Raw genomic sequence first — 16,520 nt, 5'->3', positions numbered from 1 at the left:
GGCTGTGCGGATGTGCGGGGCGTTCCCTCCCCGATAAACATTTGAACCTGTCGCGTACTACCTGTCGTGTATCTATCTTTGTGGGAACTGGGGACAAGCTTATATGAGACTCACATTGACTGGCAGTGGACTGACTTATCAATACAAAACCAATAAACCCAATAGTAAGTCAACAAAATATTTTCTTGAAAGACGAATTCTAATCGACAACTACTTAGGTAATCTTCTTTTCATAAGTCTCTTTCCCCATTTCCTCTTGACCTTGTTTATGTTTATCACAAGTCACATAAATTACCACAAGTCGTGGCAAGCTGGAAATATTATTGTTAACAAAACAACACTAATGGATCCATTAGGAGGTACCTACCTAGAGTTTGTCAATGATCCATTTCACGCGTGTGATTTGTGACACATTTACGGAAAATATGGCTCGCTGTCGTATATGATTGTGTGGTTGGTTGGTTTGAAAAACAGGTTATAGGTAGAAAAGTAGCATTTCCTTCTTCATGGACTGCTGAGTGCTGCCTACAGGCGTATGCCTAATGCCCACATGTACAATACTTCAGGAACAGATCATTGGTCGGTTAAAACCATAGACATAACAATTTTCGCTACGGTTAAAACCATAGACATACCAATTTTCGCTTCACTCATAAAACACACTATGGATTACAGATTTAGTTCAAATATATTTGACAGAAACCAGTAGTAAATTACTTTGACGATTCCAAAGCACTTGTAAAAGTTTATTTGAATAAAGATATCTATCTATTCTATCTATATATTCTATTTCTATTCAGAAACTTTTTGTGCGGGTTACTATTATCCAAATTATCCAAATAATAGATTTTTATGTTGTTAATAAGGTTGAAATCTCCCTTAGATACCCGTCGACGTCCTAGGAAAGACATTGGGTTATGTAGGATTTTTACCTACTAAACCCCATCGGTAACCGCGCTCAGCGCATATTGGGAGGCTCCGAGACGTCTTACGAAGTACGAACACATCGGTGCTGTCCATGCGCGACGCACATTGGATTCGTCTCAGAGAAAAACGCCCCCAATTTCGCACCTTGCTATGAAATTAGCAACTTGTGCCACAGCAAAGCTGCCATAAACGTTCGTAACAAGTGTAAATTAAAAACTTAAAAACACCCCCGACAACTGAAGGTTACAGTAACTAGGAGAAGAGCCGATAACTTTCAAACGGCTGAACCGATTTGCTTGGATTATAGCTAAGAACACTCTCGATCAAGCCACCTTTCAAACAAAAAAAAAAAAAAAAAAATCGGTTCATTAGTTTAGGAGCTACGATGCCACCGACACACAGATTCACAGATACACACGTCTAACTTATAACACCCTTCTTTTTGGGTCAGGGGTTAAAACACATATATTTACTTCGTAAATTCGTAAAAATTCGCAAGCACACAAATCTTAAATCCTATCAACGCCAGAAGTTCTCTCTATTTTTCACGCCCGACACAGTCAGATGAATTTGAAAGTGATGGACAAACAGTGTTATTCAAGGCGCCATTAGAGGCAGTCCTGCGGGTGACAGCCAACAGAGGGCGCCTATGTCAATATTTTGAGCACCAGTCATCTTGTTATAAGACGTTAACCTTTTTTTCGAGTACTCAGAAACCTAAGATCTTCAGTAAAATTCATACTGTTATTTCTTGAATATTTTTCTTGCATAAATTTTGGTAACCGCTAGAAATATTACCACACTAATATTATAAAGGCGAAAGTTTGTGTGTGTGTGTGTGTGTGTATGTTTGTTACTCCTTCACGCTAAAACTACTAGACGGATTTGGCTGAAATTTCGAATGGAGATAGATAATATCCTGGATTAGCACATAGGCTGAAAATCAAAGAGTTCCCACGGGATTTCGAAAAACCTAAATCCACGCGGGCGAAGTCGCGGGCATCGGCTAGTCATGTATAAAAAGCCTTTTTTTGTACGTTCATCATCATGGTTATAATACTGTCTCAGTAGTTAAGTATATGCAACCGTGTTGGCTCCCACCTGAATTCTATGGGGAAAAATAGCACATTTTTATGTACGGTCTACACATACTTCATAATTAGGTCAGGGACAAATCTGGCGAAAATATTTTCGCGTGTCCCTAGTTACCCATTTCAATATATCACACGGCAGAAAAGTTTTCTAAGCGGAACTCCGCGTATTTTGGTATTTTCCGCTACATTTGTACATGGTCTTATAAAGACGTAGTCTTCACACTTACAGAAATAAAAAGTAGGTCCCCAAAAGATTAAGTATAAGGTCAGGTGGGGTAAGAGGGACGCGGGGGGAAGAGAAACTGTAACTAGTAAAAAGAAAACTATAACGGCGAGCTCTATGGTCACTACGTTGATATAACAGTATTAGGCGTAGTTTATATATTCTTGGATAGATGGCGCTACAACACGGCAGATAAGCGAGTAAAAGAGAGAAAAAAAAATCAGTTGTCAAACTAAAAAAACCAAGACCTAGCGGCGTTCCTTGTTTGTGTTATTAAAATATTAAAAACATCAGTTTTGCGGTTGATTGCTATGGTAAGTGTAATTATTACGTTTAATCTTTATTTTCTACGTATTGTATTGTTTGTAGTGTGTGTTTTTAGTGCTTTTTCGATGTCAATAAAAACATAACCTTCAAAATGGCAAGCTGGGAAAGAGGAACGGCTGTACTAGGTTAAGAGAAACATATTATGTTCCTCTTTCCCGGTTTCAGGGGGTAACAAACATTTTTAAAATCCACTAAAATACCGGCTGACTTTTAAGTACTGGCCAAGATTTGTAGGATAAACCTACCTATGAATATGAACAACTTTTTCTAAATAAAAAGTCAGCTGTTCCATACAAAAGTATCGATCAGCTGTGACCAAAATGTATGAAATACTTAGTAGATTTTTTTTTTTCGAGTACGAAAGTTGGTCCCATACAAAAGGTTAAGGTTTATCCTACAAATTTTGGCCAGGACTTGAAAGTCAGCCGGTATAACACGTTCCGTAAATAGCCATGATTTGTTTAACTGTTTATTTGTTACAGAAAAAGCAAAATGCATCGAGCTTACGAAAAAAAGACCGATAGAAGTTCTTACCCGAAAGAAAAACTATTAGAAGCAGTTAGGGCCGTTAAAAGTGGCGCTTTGTCAGGTTATGCAGCCTCAAAACATTATGTTATAGTTATATTTCAAAACATTATGTTATAGTTTATATTTCACTACGAATGTTATTGTTTGTGACAGTGTTTTTGTTGTGATACATTGTTGTTTACAATTACGCGTATAGGCCAAAGTGAGAAAAGTTCAAAATTGTTAGAAGTTTGTTTTGTTTCTTACGAGTTAATTTTTTAAATTGTAATTAAGTAAAGAAATTTACTAAAACCATATCTGTTTTTAGAATACATTTCTATCCCAACTATTCCGACCAATATTATAAATGCGAAAGTCTGTCTTTCTGTCTGTCTGTCTGTCAGTCTGTCTGTCTGTATGTCTGTCTGTCTGTCTGTTGCATTTCCACGCCTAAACCACTGAACCAATCTTAAGAAATTTGGAAGGTAGGTAGCTTGACACCCGGGGCTAGGGGCATAGGCTTCATTTTAACCGATCACGGGACACTAAAGGGGGTTCATGTTTTGAAAAATTGTGCCAAGCGCGATATAACCAAAACGCGGATGAAGTCGCGGGCGGAAAGCTAGTTTTTAATACGTTCATTTAATACCAGAAAAAGTATAGCACCTCTGACCTTACCTATATGTTCCTGTTACCCCAAATTTCGTTTTTGTATCCTATCAGCCTAAATAAGACCTTATTTTTAACGAGGTAAGGTTTTCATTCCCTTAACTCAAAAAAAAATTTAATACATGCTATATAAACACTTAAAAACACAAGTTATTACTTAAAAGTATCGAGTGTTCCTCTTACCCCAAATCTCGGGTAAGAGGAACATTTTTATGACCTAGCTTTGTTGCTAAATTGTGCCGTAATTATACGAACAATCTAGTTCTGTATCAAAAAAAATGTTAGTATATTTCAAAAGCGAAGATTTGTTTCAATTAATATCGAAATAAATGTATAATTTTGATAGCTGAAGGCCAAAATGTTCACAAACCAGTAAAGTATGTTTCTCTTACCCCACTTGACCTTAATCTCAATATAAAACGCGAATTTGTTTGTGTAGGTATACCTACCTAAGTTATAACACAGTACTTGTACTGTGGTTATAAGCACTACGCTTATTATTACGTTTTATTCCAATGTAGTTTAACATCACCGTGAACAGTTCATATCAACGAGAATATTTACTTTTTTGGAAAATCATGCATGGTGTATGTAAAAGTAGGTAAGTTTCTTCAAAATAAGTTTTGTCAGGGGATTTGCTATTAAAACATAAAATTCATCTACTTTTCCGTTTGAACAAACGCGAACGTTTTATAAATTTTAATAACTATACGAGTAGCTTTCAGGAGCAAGCGGATACGTAGAAACTTTTCCGATGTCCGAGAAAATTCTCTAGAATTTAATTTTTGTACGAGTGTTTTTGTGGGATAAAGTACCTTTTTATATACCTACCTATACAAACAATGGAACGTAGGCGCTATTTTTTGTGTTTTTAAAAGCCAAACCTCAATTCACCAAGGGTATTGTCCCCGTCCTTTGTTTATCCAATTTCCTTCTGAGTTAATATCAATTTCCATTGCTAAGCCCCAATTTTTTTTTTGTTTACATTAGCTATGAAAAATACTCATCAAATTATTGGTCGGGTGTTATTTTAACTTGAGACTTTTTGTAGTGTTGTGTACGAATAACAATTTTTGCAACAGCAAGTTAGCGCGTGATTGTGGTGTCACTTGATGATACCTACAAGCACAATGCAATCTATGAAAGTGTTCCTAATCTAGAATGGGTATAGGAAATTTTATCAAACCCATACCTACCAAAACCCAAACGTTATTTTTTTTTTTACTAAATGTTGCCTACGACTTCGTCCGCATGGATTTAGGTTTGGAATCCAATGCGAACCCTTTGTTTTTCCAGGATGAAAATTAGCCTTTTTCCGTCTCCAAGTTGCAAGCTATCTATCTCTGTGTCCAATAGATGATGCCCACGATTTCCTCCAGATGGATTTAGATTTTTTAAAACCCCATGGGAACTCTTTGATTTTCCGGGACATTTGATTAAATTTAGTATGGGGATAGCTTACATTGCGAAAAAAGACATAGGCTTATTTTGATTTTGAAATCCAAAGAACTACCATGGAATTTTTCAAAGACTTTCACCGTCAAAGAAAAAGTCGCAAGCAAAATTATAGTAAGTATATCTAGTAAGATACACCTACTATAGTTTTACTCTTGAACTAGCGATGAGTTCATTTTACTGCCTTATGAAAACATGCTAAAAATAGTATTATTATACCCTTCAACCTTTTTGCTTTATTTAAAGGGGCTTGTAAAATTTAGTTAAAGTAGGGCGAAAACTTGGAATCTGATAACCTAAATTACCCAAACTCTCGAAGCGCGAAGCTAATTCAATTTGCATCAGCTATTCATTGTTTAAAACGAACTCGTAAATGATTTAGATTTATTTAGTGAGTGCCTTTACACGCGATGTACCTATATTGCTCGGCAAACAACTTAAACAGCAAGGTGTTAGTTATCAACCAATGGAGTGCACCCGCGCCGGCTGATTAACCAATCGCGTGCACCAGCCATTCGCCAGCCAATCGATGTCCAATATACGAACGCGCGTCAAAAACGCTGCCAAGTTACGCGGGTCTTCTCTTTTGGATGTGTAGATAGATATGTACGAGCATCGAGATAACTTAGTACCTGGTGCTGGTTTTTAAACCGATATTACCCTTTTTTTGATGGGGGGGGGGGGGGGGGACCTTCGAGGAGAGATTGGGTCATGTTGGATTTCTATCTACTGAAACCCCCTCGATGGTCATCCTCAGCGCATATTAAGAGGCTCCGGGAACTGTTATGAACGTGCGCCGGTGGAGGATGTACTCCCCTGGCCTCATGCACTTTGCATCTAGGCCACAGTTTACAGCTTATAAGCTTACGATATTACCATAGGGTCAGTTGTCATGTCTGTTTGTTCTCCGCACTGCTGGCGATGATCTCGCTGTCGTGCGAGGTGATGATGTCAGTTCGATCACTGATCCATACCTAATATTACAAATGCGAAAGTGTGTCTGTCTGTCTGTCTGCTACGTTTTCACGGCCAAACCACTGAACCGATTTTAATGAAATTTGGTTACAGACTTGGGATACATCCCGGGGAAGAACATAGGCTACTTTTATCCCGGAAAATTTAAGAGTTCCTTCGGGATTTAAAAAAAACCGAAATCCACGCGGGCGAAGCCGTGGGCATCCTCTAGTGGATGATAAAGCCGCCGTGCGCGAAGACAGTGTCTAGGCCGGTGGTGCTCGCGTCGTCGTCGCTATGGTCACTTGAGTGCCGCGCGTGACGCGCCGGTGATGATGATCGCTGGAGCTGTTGAGGTACGCGACTGGTAACAGGATATTTAACCGAATTCAGAAATAAAAATCCTACCCCAAACACGAGCTTTTATAGTTTTTGGTAACGAATCGATGACACACCGTGCTCGAAACGAAAAACTGGATCTAGAAACTTGAAGTTCTGTATTTTGTAGGTTTTCTTTATAATTTGATCCAGGAAGAAATTTTATCCGATCAAACCCGTTTCAGCACAACAGGAAGAATAATTTCATGTTTGATTCAAGGAAAAGCGTCACAATAATCTAAGTACCTAACGATGATTATGATGGATTCAAAACGCTTTTTCATTGTTGTTGAATCCATATAAATTGTCAAGAACCAACGGCTCTAGGGATAACTAAAGAAATTTTCAGTAAGAAGTACAAAGTGTATGACTTTATGACCAAAGAACTATTTATAGAGATGTGCATATTATATGTGCTAAAAGTACGTGTGGCATTGGAGTGCGTATGCAAGTCGTTTGAGTTGCATCTGAAGCCCACCAACTATGCGTAAAAAGTCTTCGTGTGCAAAGGCACTAAATGTGGACTGAGAGATTTCCTTCTTCATTTTAAATTAATCCAGATTAGTAGGCTAATCTAAATTTACGGGCCAATTTGGCAAAGTTTTTCTGTGAGTGATCGTACTCCGTTGTATTATTGATGTATAATTAGGTAAGTAAAATAACTTTTGATATTCATCATCATCATTATCAACCCATAGTTTTGGATTAAGTTTTACTTACCTATCTTTACCTTACCAGTAGGTATCGTTTGCTTAGGCTTTTTTTGTTACTGTAGATATATTTTCGTAAAACACTTCTATTTGTGCGCAACGACGTCTCAATAAAATTAGTAATTAGTGTAATTATTACCCACTTAGTTTTAAAAAATCAAGATTTTTCGTTTACGGAATTTTTACGGAATAGGTTTACGGAAGTAACAGTTTGTATAATTATTAAAAATTATTTTTGGTTGTTTTTTCAAAAAAATTTTTCGTCGGTGTACCATTGACTTTGTAAGTTCATGCGGAAAATTTTAAAAGGTTCAATAATCAAAAAGAAAACAAGAAAGATAGGAAGAATTTTAATACTACTTAATAACGTTTAAAATTAAAAAGTAAGAGCTATCTTGAAAATGTTTTCAAAATGAACGCAAATGGACGTTTAATTTTTGAAGTAGCAATGGCGGCTCAGTCTAATTAAACAGTTTTTATTATTTCCAAGAAGGTAACTTTTTTGCAAATTAAAAGAGATTTTGCTATTTAAACATGTTATCTTTAGTAGCTACGAATGTATTTGTTTTAAAGAAGGGCACTTCAAAGATAGACATTTCCTATTAGGTATATTAATTTAAAATTATTTCTATCATCCTAAGCTTTTTAGGGTTCCATACCCGAAGGTTGCTATACGGACCCTATTACTACTTGTTCGTCTGCCCGTCCGTCCATCCGTCCGTTTGTCCGTTCGTCTGTCTGCCAGCGGGCTGTATCTCGTGAACCATAAGGTACAGACCTGAAATTTTCACCGAATCTGTGTTTCTATTGCCGCTATAACGACAAATACTAAGAATTTCAAAATTCTCGCCATGAAGATAAAAAAAATTATAAAGTGTTATTTCTTGTACGATGGTAGGGAACCCTTCGTGTGCAAGCCCGACTCGTACTTGACCGATTTAATAAATTGCATAGACATCTATTGTAAAAACCTCTTTATTTTTTTCTACTTTTCCCTGTGATCTCGACTCGAGCTTTTCTTTTATCAGGACAAGACTGCCGCGGCAAAGTGCTCTCTGAAACTCAAAATAGACTGAAGAGACATAAGTACCGACTTGACTCGAGTTAGTAATTTATATCAAAGAGCAAAATTCTCTTCAAAAAGACTTATGATGGGTTTATGGTTTCACATTAATAGTCAGACTCTCTTTATTTTTATATCATCGAACTACTCTAAATAATACTGGTGAAAATAAAGATGGGCCATTTCACTAGTTTCATTTGAAAAATCGCGTGAAAAGTCTTTTCATATGTAACATTTACTTACTATTTTACTCACTCCTAATGTCCACAGCATAAGAAACTCACGAAGCAAACCTTCATGTATTACATTTTACATTACTTTATTGTTTAAATTTCGCACGCGCACGGTCATCGACTTGAGCTAAAGAGCGCGCGAGCAAAAACACTCGCATTGCATGTCAGAAATGTGACAAATTGACTCTTTTAATACAGGATACAAAATAAAGTGCAAAAGTTTTGCGTTTTACTAAGATTTTTTGTTTTTTTATTGTATCGAAACTGGTCTCTCGCAGTCGACAAATCCTTCGATTGAGTATGAGATATTGAATCAAATGCAAAGTGAGATCCAAATATTTATTCTCCCGGGACTTCAAACTTAACTGCCCCAAACTGAACTATGCATGAAGTTGAGAAAATACACGTTGAATTTATTTTCAATGTTAATGTCGGTAACCTTTGATTTGGGCTTTCACTTCTGAGACACTGAGCTATGCCCTGAGGATACAAGAATATAGTTCTCTATATTCTTGAATCCATATACATCATTAATATAATTACCAATGTTAAAGAAAGTGATATTTAAATGCTTAAAACACACATAACTCCTAAAAGTTAGATGTGCGTGCCTGGAACCTCGTGCCTCCTGAATAAAAGGCCGACCTCTTAAGCACTAGGCTATCATCGTTTTGAAGTTAACTACTAGGTATTTATTTCAGGTATTAGATATAGTTTTATTCTGAAACTAGCTGATGCCCGCAGCTTCGCCCGCGTGGATTTAGGTTTTTAGAAATCCCGTGGGAACTTTTGAGTTCCCAGGACAAAAGTAGTCTATCCGTACCGCGCGACAAAGTCTTTTCTTGGGAAATATACCTTCAATATCAAGTTATAACCGACGACAGTTTCCAAATCGCATCCACTTTGGTGATCAGATCCCCTGCAGCATCAGGATTGAGGAGTTGGACTTCAAATTTTTTATGAAACAATGTCGCAAAGTTCCTCTATCAATTAAAAAAAAAATTACTCAAATCGGTTCAGAAATCTCGGAGATTTCGGTATACATAGGTAGAAAAACACAACTCCTTTTTTGAAAGTCGGTTAAAAAAGTAGCCTATGTTACACCCTGATGAATCCTCTACTTGTCTGTGAAAGTCCCGTCAAAATCGGTTCAGCCGTTCCAAAGATTAGCCTTTTCAAACAGACAGACAGACAGACACTCCAATTTTATTTATTATTAGTATATTAGTATTAGTATTAGTATTAGTATTAGTATATTATTAGTATTAGTATTAGTATTAGTATAGAATTGAGGGCAATGCTCTCCAAGGCACGGAGGAAAAGTTAAGACCAAATTAAGACCTCCAAAGCTTACTATCCACTAATGTTGTGTACATTAGTGGACAGTAATAGAATTTAGAAGATAGGTCGGTATATATTATTTTCTGTCCATTTCATTAACTCGATTTAGAAGATAGGTCTAATCTACTTCTAATTTACTTTTCTAAAATCAAATCGGTCCGATAACATTTGAGAAAGTTCTCCTTTTGCAGAAAAGCTAGCTAGCCTTTGCAAATGGGTTTGATAAAATTCAATAGATGAGATTTCAGTCTAAGGCTCTTTACACACTGCATTAAATTCAGATTCTAAGAAAACTCGGATCAAAACAATGTGTTCTTTTCGACAGATGTTGCTTGTGTATTTTGATCGAATAAATAAAAAAAATAAAAATATTTTATTTTAGACAATATGTCCATAGTTAATTCAAATTAAATTAAAGTAATAATAAAATAAATAAAATAAATGCAGTGCGTAAAGAGACTGGGGCTGGATGCACTATTTGCTTGAGCGAAAGTCTATCGAGCTAATCCAGAAGCACCCAACTTTTATTGATCAGTAAGTAGATATAACGCAAAGAATCAGAGGTTCCCTTCCAGGTATGCTGCGCTTTATAAGGGCTTCCAGCTCCGATTTTGCTCTAATTTACTGAATATACTTGGCATTTTATTAAAGGACTTCTCCAAGGCCCTCCAGACCCGAGGCCAGATCTAGTATTCTACTGCAAACAGAATAATACTGATTATTCGGGGTATACCTACAGACTATATCGAACAGATTGCATCGCAAATTCTCATTGAGTCACACATCGCTTCCCTCGTCACGAACTACTATGTTATAAATGCGAAAGTGTTTATTCGTCGGTCTGTTGGTTTGTTGATTTGGTCTTTAATCACGTTGCTACGGATCGACGTGATTTTTTGCATGAAAATAGTTAAAGATTAAAGTCATGGGCTATTTTTATGCAAACAAAATAAAAAATTCTACATGGATTTAGGTTTATAAACCCCTGTGAGGTTTTACCAATTTTCGGGCATCGTCAGCTAATAAATTAGCTTATTAAATTAGAAGGGACCACTAGCCATCCAGTATCCATCCATAAGCAAAGCCTACAACTCGCATCAAAAAATTCTTCTTTGGAATGACCAAATAATTTTCACTGTGAATTTTTTTCTGCTTAGCAATGATTTAACATGTGATCCAGTGGAATAAAAAAACGAAATGTAATAATTTTTCAAACTTTGTGAGACTTCCTCGTGATTTTTCACACGCTACACAAAATAAGGTTATGTAGGTACACCTGTGAAAGAGCTCATATTTATTATAGAAGCAGGCATTATTTTGCGAAAGTCCATGATAATACAAGGATCCAAAAGCTTAATTTGCTATAATCCGCTAAACCAACGAAATCTGTATGGTACGCAGCACCACACAAATTCCAAGACCACCGACGCGCGTTTCGCCCCGACACCGGAGCATCCTCAGGAGATGCAGACCTTACAATGTCTAATTGCAAAGTGAAATTGACTATGCAATTAGACATTGTAAGGTCTACAATAAAAGAAATTCTTAAGCAAATAATGTTGATTTTTTCGGTTTGATACCGAAAAGTAAACTTTCACGTACCTACTCGTACCAATCCAACGAACTCGCAGAAAAATTCACAAGCAAACAACTTTATTCAGTCGCCATTAGAGGGAAGCCCTTAAAAATCATCGGGCAATAGTGGGTGCCTTTGTAAATATTTTTGGGCACCTTGTTATGAGACGTTAACCTTTTTTTAGAGATCAAGACCCTTATAAGTTTGAAAAATTTTTCACGTTTTTTTTTAATTATTTGTAACAGAATGGTTTTGAGTTAAGATATTACAAATTCAAACAGAAACTGTTGATGTTATTCCTTATTTTTTTAACCCCCGACCCAAAAATAGGGGTCAAACTTATAACGTGTGTACCTATCTGCAGTGTATCTGTGTGTCTGCCTATGTGTCTGTGGCATCGTAGCTCCAAAATTAATGAACCGATTTTAATTTTGTTTTTTTTTTGTTTCAAAGGTGGCTTAATCAAGAGTGTTCTTAGCTATAATCCAAGATAATCGGTAAACAAAATCAAACAGTTCCCACGGGATCTTTAAAACCCTAAATCCACGCGGACGAAGTCGCGGGTATCCTCTAGTATCTATATCTATCAAAGGAAAGGGTGACAGACTGACTGACTGATCTATCAACGCACAGGTCAAACTACTGGACATATCTGGCTGAGCATTCAGGCAGCTGTAGGTATATTAAGTCCTGGATATCCGCGTAAATCCGCTAAGTAGGTAAAATAGGGGTTAGAAATAAATTGTGTAGTCCACGCGACCGAAGTCGCGGGCGTAAGATAGTTGGGAATATTGAAATTATTTAGGTATACGGTTTTAATTACAGAAATAGGTATTTTATACAGCTTCTATTACTTAATAGAACTTATGAAGTTAATAGAAACTTACTGAAATTGCACGTAACATATTCGAAGTCATACAAAGTGAACTATATAATATGTACATACGTCATTTTCTTTGGCAGTATATGTTTGTCGGCTTCTTCAGACACAAATAGTTACCACTAAATCCAGTGGCGGACTAAGGCCGTCGGAGGCACGAGGCGATATTAAAACTTAATCAGGCCCTTGTTCTCTATTTTTAGGGTTTCGTACCTCAAAAGGAAAAACGGAACCCTTATAGGATCACTTTGTTGTTTGTCTGTCTGTCTGTCCGTCCGTCCGTCGTGTCTATCAAGAAAACCTATAGAGTACTTCCCATTGACCTAGAATCATGAAAGGCAGGTAAGTAGGTCTTATAGCACAAGTAAAGGAATAAATCCGAAAACCGTGAACTTGTGGTTACATCATTAAAAAAAAGTAAGATAACTATACCAAGTGGGGTATCATATGAAAGGGCCTTTACTTGTACATTCTAAAACAGATTTTTATTTGTTTTTATGCACAATAGTTTTTGATTTATCGTGCAAAATGTCGAAAAAAATACCGGACCCCTCGGTCCGCGAGTCCGGTTTTTTTTTACAGAATTGCCTCTCATAAATGAAGTCAAAATAATTTAAATCTTTTATTCAAAGTGGGTGTACCTTTTTTCGGTCTTAAAGTGCCGGAATGGCGACCTCGCACTGGAAAGTGCAGGGTAGGTAGACCTACCCATTAGTTGGATGGGCGACATCACACGAGATGCAGGGAGCTGCTGGAGCTGGAGCTATATACTTAACTAGTGGAAATGCGTACTCGTGGATAACAGCAAAATAAGCAAGGATCAAAGAGGATATTACACGAAAGCAGAGAAGGGTCTAACGATAAGACAAAGTATTAAATGAGGTTTATATCTTATCTGTGTCAAGTAGCGTGAGGAAAAGTCTTAATAGATGAAAAGGCTTATGGGCTGAGTACACGAACATAATAATAATGTAAAGGATGTTCGTTGTTCTTCTCTATTATTTAGAAAGAGGGTGTAAATTGTTACTATGGATACTCCTTTCTAGAGTAGAAGGCTAAGGGTGATTACGCATTGCATCCGATTCGAATCCGTGAAAATACGTTCCGAAGTAGCCATAGAACTATTTGTATGGTTGCTTACTTTTCCTAAATCTGTGTTGCTTACGCACTAGCTCCGACTTCGTCATCCGAGTTCTCCCCGTCATCCGTGAGAATATCTCGCATGTGCTTCGGATTCGAATCGGACATATTATGACGTAGATTTATGTCAACGATGTCCACTGAATAGATCGGACTAGTGCGTAATCGGATTAATCCGTATTTTCACGGATTCGGATCGGATGAATGCATAACCACTCAAATCCATACTTTATTAATATTATAAATGCGAAAGTGTGTCTGTCTGTATGTCTGCTACGTTTTCACGGCCCAACAGTTTATCCGATTCTGACGAAATTCGGTACAGAGTTAGCTTATATCTCGGGGACGGAAATAGGCTACTTTTTATCCCGTAAAATCAAAGAGTTCCTACGGGATTCCCAAAACACCATCCGCTTAACCGATTTGTATGAGATTTGGTACCGAGGTAGCTTGCGTCCCTGTAATTGACATAGGCAACTTTTTATCCCGGAAAATCAAACAGTTCCTTTAAAAACCTAAATCCACGCGAACGAAGTCGCGGGCCTCCTCTAGTACTTAATATACTCGTAGACGCCGGCTTTATAACTCTATATAAAACCGGACAAGTGCGAGTCGGACTCGCACATAAGCGTTCAGTAGTACTTACAAGATCATGTACTAATATTTTTTTAAATTAGGTTTAGAGAAAGACAGTAGAATCGGTGTCGATTTTACAGAGAGGTTGATTTTTTTTAGAATATTCCCCATCACAAGTTTATTTCATCCATCCACAAAAAATTGTATTCACGTCATAATTATAATGAAATTATTACACTTTTCATAAGCAAAGATATTTAATACTTGCTCTGTGATTTCCTTAAACCTTCATAGCGTATCAAGAAAAAGCTTTTCAACATAAGTATTTTCAAGCTGGTTTTTTACTTAAATTGTTGTTATATCAAGAAAACAAAGATAACAAATTATGTAATCACAAACTTCTCACAAAGCATATCTTCCGAACGATGTGATGTCAGAGGGGCTCCTTTCTTCATTGTTCAATGTTTCATGTCTTAAACCTGATTTTCCGAGAGCTGGCGGGAAATTTTGATACTTGGTAAAATCTGTGAGAGACAATTCACCAAGCTTAATTAATTGTTTCATCTGGTGACAGAACGGCTGCCTTATTTATTGCACAAAGTATCAGTCTCGATGTTTAGCGCGAAAATGCTTGGCACTATTTCATTTGCAATAATAATTGTCGATGAAGAAAAGAAATATTTCTATTATTTTTAATACTTGTCAAGATATTTTATCTAATTATAAAAAATGTGTTTTTTGTGCCCTACACCTCCAGACTCACTCCAGTAGGTACGTAAGATATGAACTGCGAGGTAAGGATCTATCCTTGACGCTGAATAATGTTTTATAATAATATTATGTCTACTTCAGTAGACAATTTTATACTAGGTATCTATGTAAAATTTTGCACACCATTAAATGGCAAGTGTAGTGATACTATATGAATAATAATAATTGTCATACCATTGTTAACCTACATTTGAGCAAAAATAAATGACTGATTGATTGATTGATTGATTGAATACTTACATAGTATATACACACGCATGATGTTAGTGTAGCTACAGTGTGCTTAGTATAAGATTTTACTCTTACCAATATGTTTTACAGAATTTAAGCGTCAAAACACTTCATCAATGTTAAAGTAAAAGCTCAAGTTCATCCATATATCTACAGCCAGCCCTCTAAGCGGTAACTTGTAAAATTAAAATCAGTCTTATTGAATTTTGGACTTGGACTTAAGCGTAAAAATGGACCTACACTTCCAAAAATGGAATCAAGGAAGTGTAGGTCCATTTTCACGCTCGAATTTTATCAACATTGCAAGATTTAAAATCGAATACCATCTAATACGTTCGACCAATGCCTGCGTTGAACAAACGCTCGTATGTTGGCGTTCTAAAAGCTCAAAGTTTCCTGTACACACCACATCCGCCTTATATTTTTAAACTATTTTCACACTTCCATTTTTCCCCACTAGGCTGCAAACTGTTAACTCTGAATAACCGAGCACCAACACTTAAATAGGCTTACGATTTTTAGGATTTTTTTTTTCATAAAATTTCATTTCATTTGAAAAGTAGACTAGCAGTATTTTGTTTGTCGGATTAAAAATATTTTTTCCAATATATAATCCTTTTTCCAATAAAAACGTTTTTCTCTTTTATCATACTGTGCTTACTAGGCTTATAAAAATGCTGTATGAATAGGATTTTTTATTTTAAAATACTTTCATTTTTTGAAACACTTATATTGTTAAAGATAAGACAAATTGAAAGTCTATTTGGTCTGAACTAACTCGACTCAACTTCAAACTGGAATTTCTAAAAAAAGATTAGTTAATATAAAAAATATTTAACAACCTGTATTTAAGATAAATACTGGGACCCTCCTAATGCCAAATAATGTTCAAATCCCACAAAACTTAACTAAGATTTGTATATTTATGAATATTCATACTAATATTCGTATAAGCGGGAACATTATAATTTGCATAGGCTTGCTCTTGTAAGCCTTGATTTACGATTCTCTTCTGGTAGAGTAGGTACCTACTACAAGCGCTTACACGTCATGAGTGTCTGTTAGAATTTTAGAAATTATTAAAAGGTAGAGGATAGGTAGGTAAATTTTTATTTAATAAATTTTAGTTGAAGAGTTGGTAAAAAACTATCATAACAAGTGTAAATTAAAAATTTGTAACACCCCCGACGATCGAAAGTATCTGAGTTTTCCAAAACATCATTTTCAAATAAATAATTATGTATTTAGGCAACGTCCATCTTGACAGCTTGACATTTGTCTATTGACATAATATTATGAACCTAACGGTTATCTAACCTTCTTTTCTACAAGAAAACTAGAAAAGAGCTGATAACTCTTAAACGGCTGAACCAATTTTTTTAGATTATAGCTAAGAACACTCTCGAGCAAGCCACCTTTCAAACAAAAAAAAACTAAATTAAAATCGGTTCATTCGTTTAGGCGC

General features: G+C 36.2%; 1 long non-coding RNA gene across 1 annotated transcript; it reads right to left on the bottom strand.

Moving 5' to 3' along the window:
• Positions 1-3,991: 3,991 nt before the first annotated feature.
• Positions 3,992-12,659, bottom strand: LOC123873186. Its single transcript, XR_006797627.1, has 3 exons — positions 12,650-12,659; positions 12,073-12,076; positions 3,992-4,155 (listed from the first exon to the last, which is right to left on the bottom strand). It is a non-coding gene; the product is annotated as an uncharacterized LOC123873186 (long non-coding RNA).
• Between the last annotated feature and the right edge of the window lie 3,861 nt (positions 12,660-16,520).

Source organism: Maniola jurtina, chromosome 16 (assembly GCF_905333055.1).
Source record: "Maniola jurtina chromosome 16, ilManJurt1.1, whole genome shotgun sequence".
Lineage (NCBI taxonomy): Eukaryota > Metazoa > Arthropoda > Insecta > Lepidoptera > Nymphalidae > Maniola > Maniola jurtina.
This window is presented reverse-complemented; position numbering and strand designations above follow the sequence as displayed.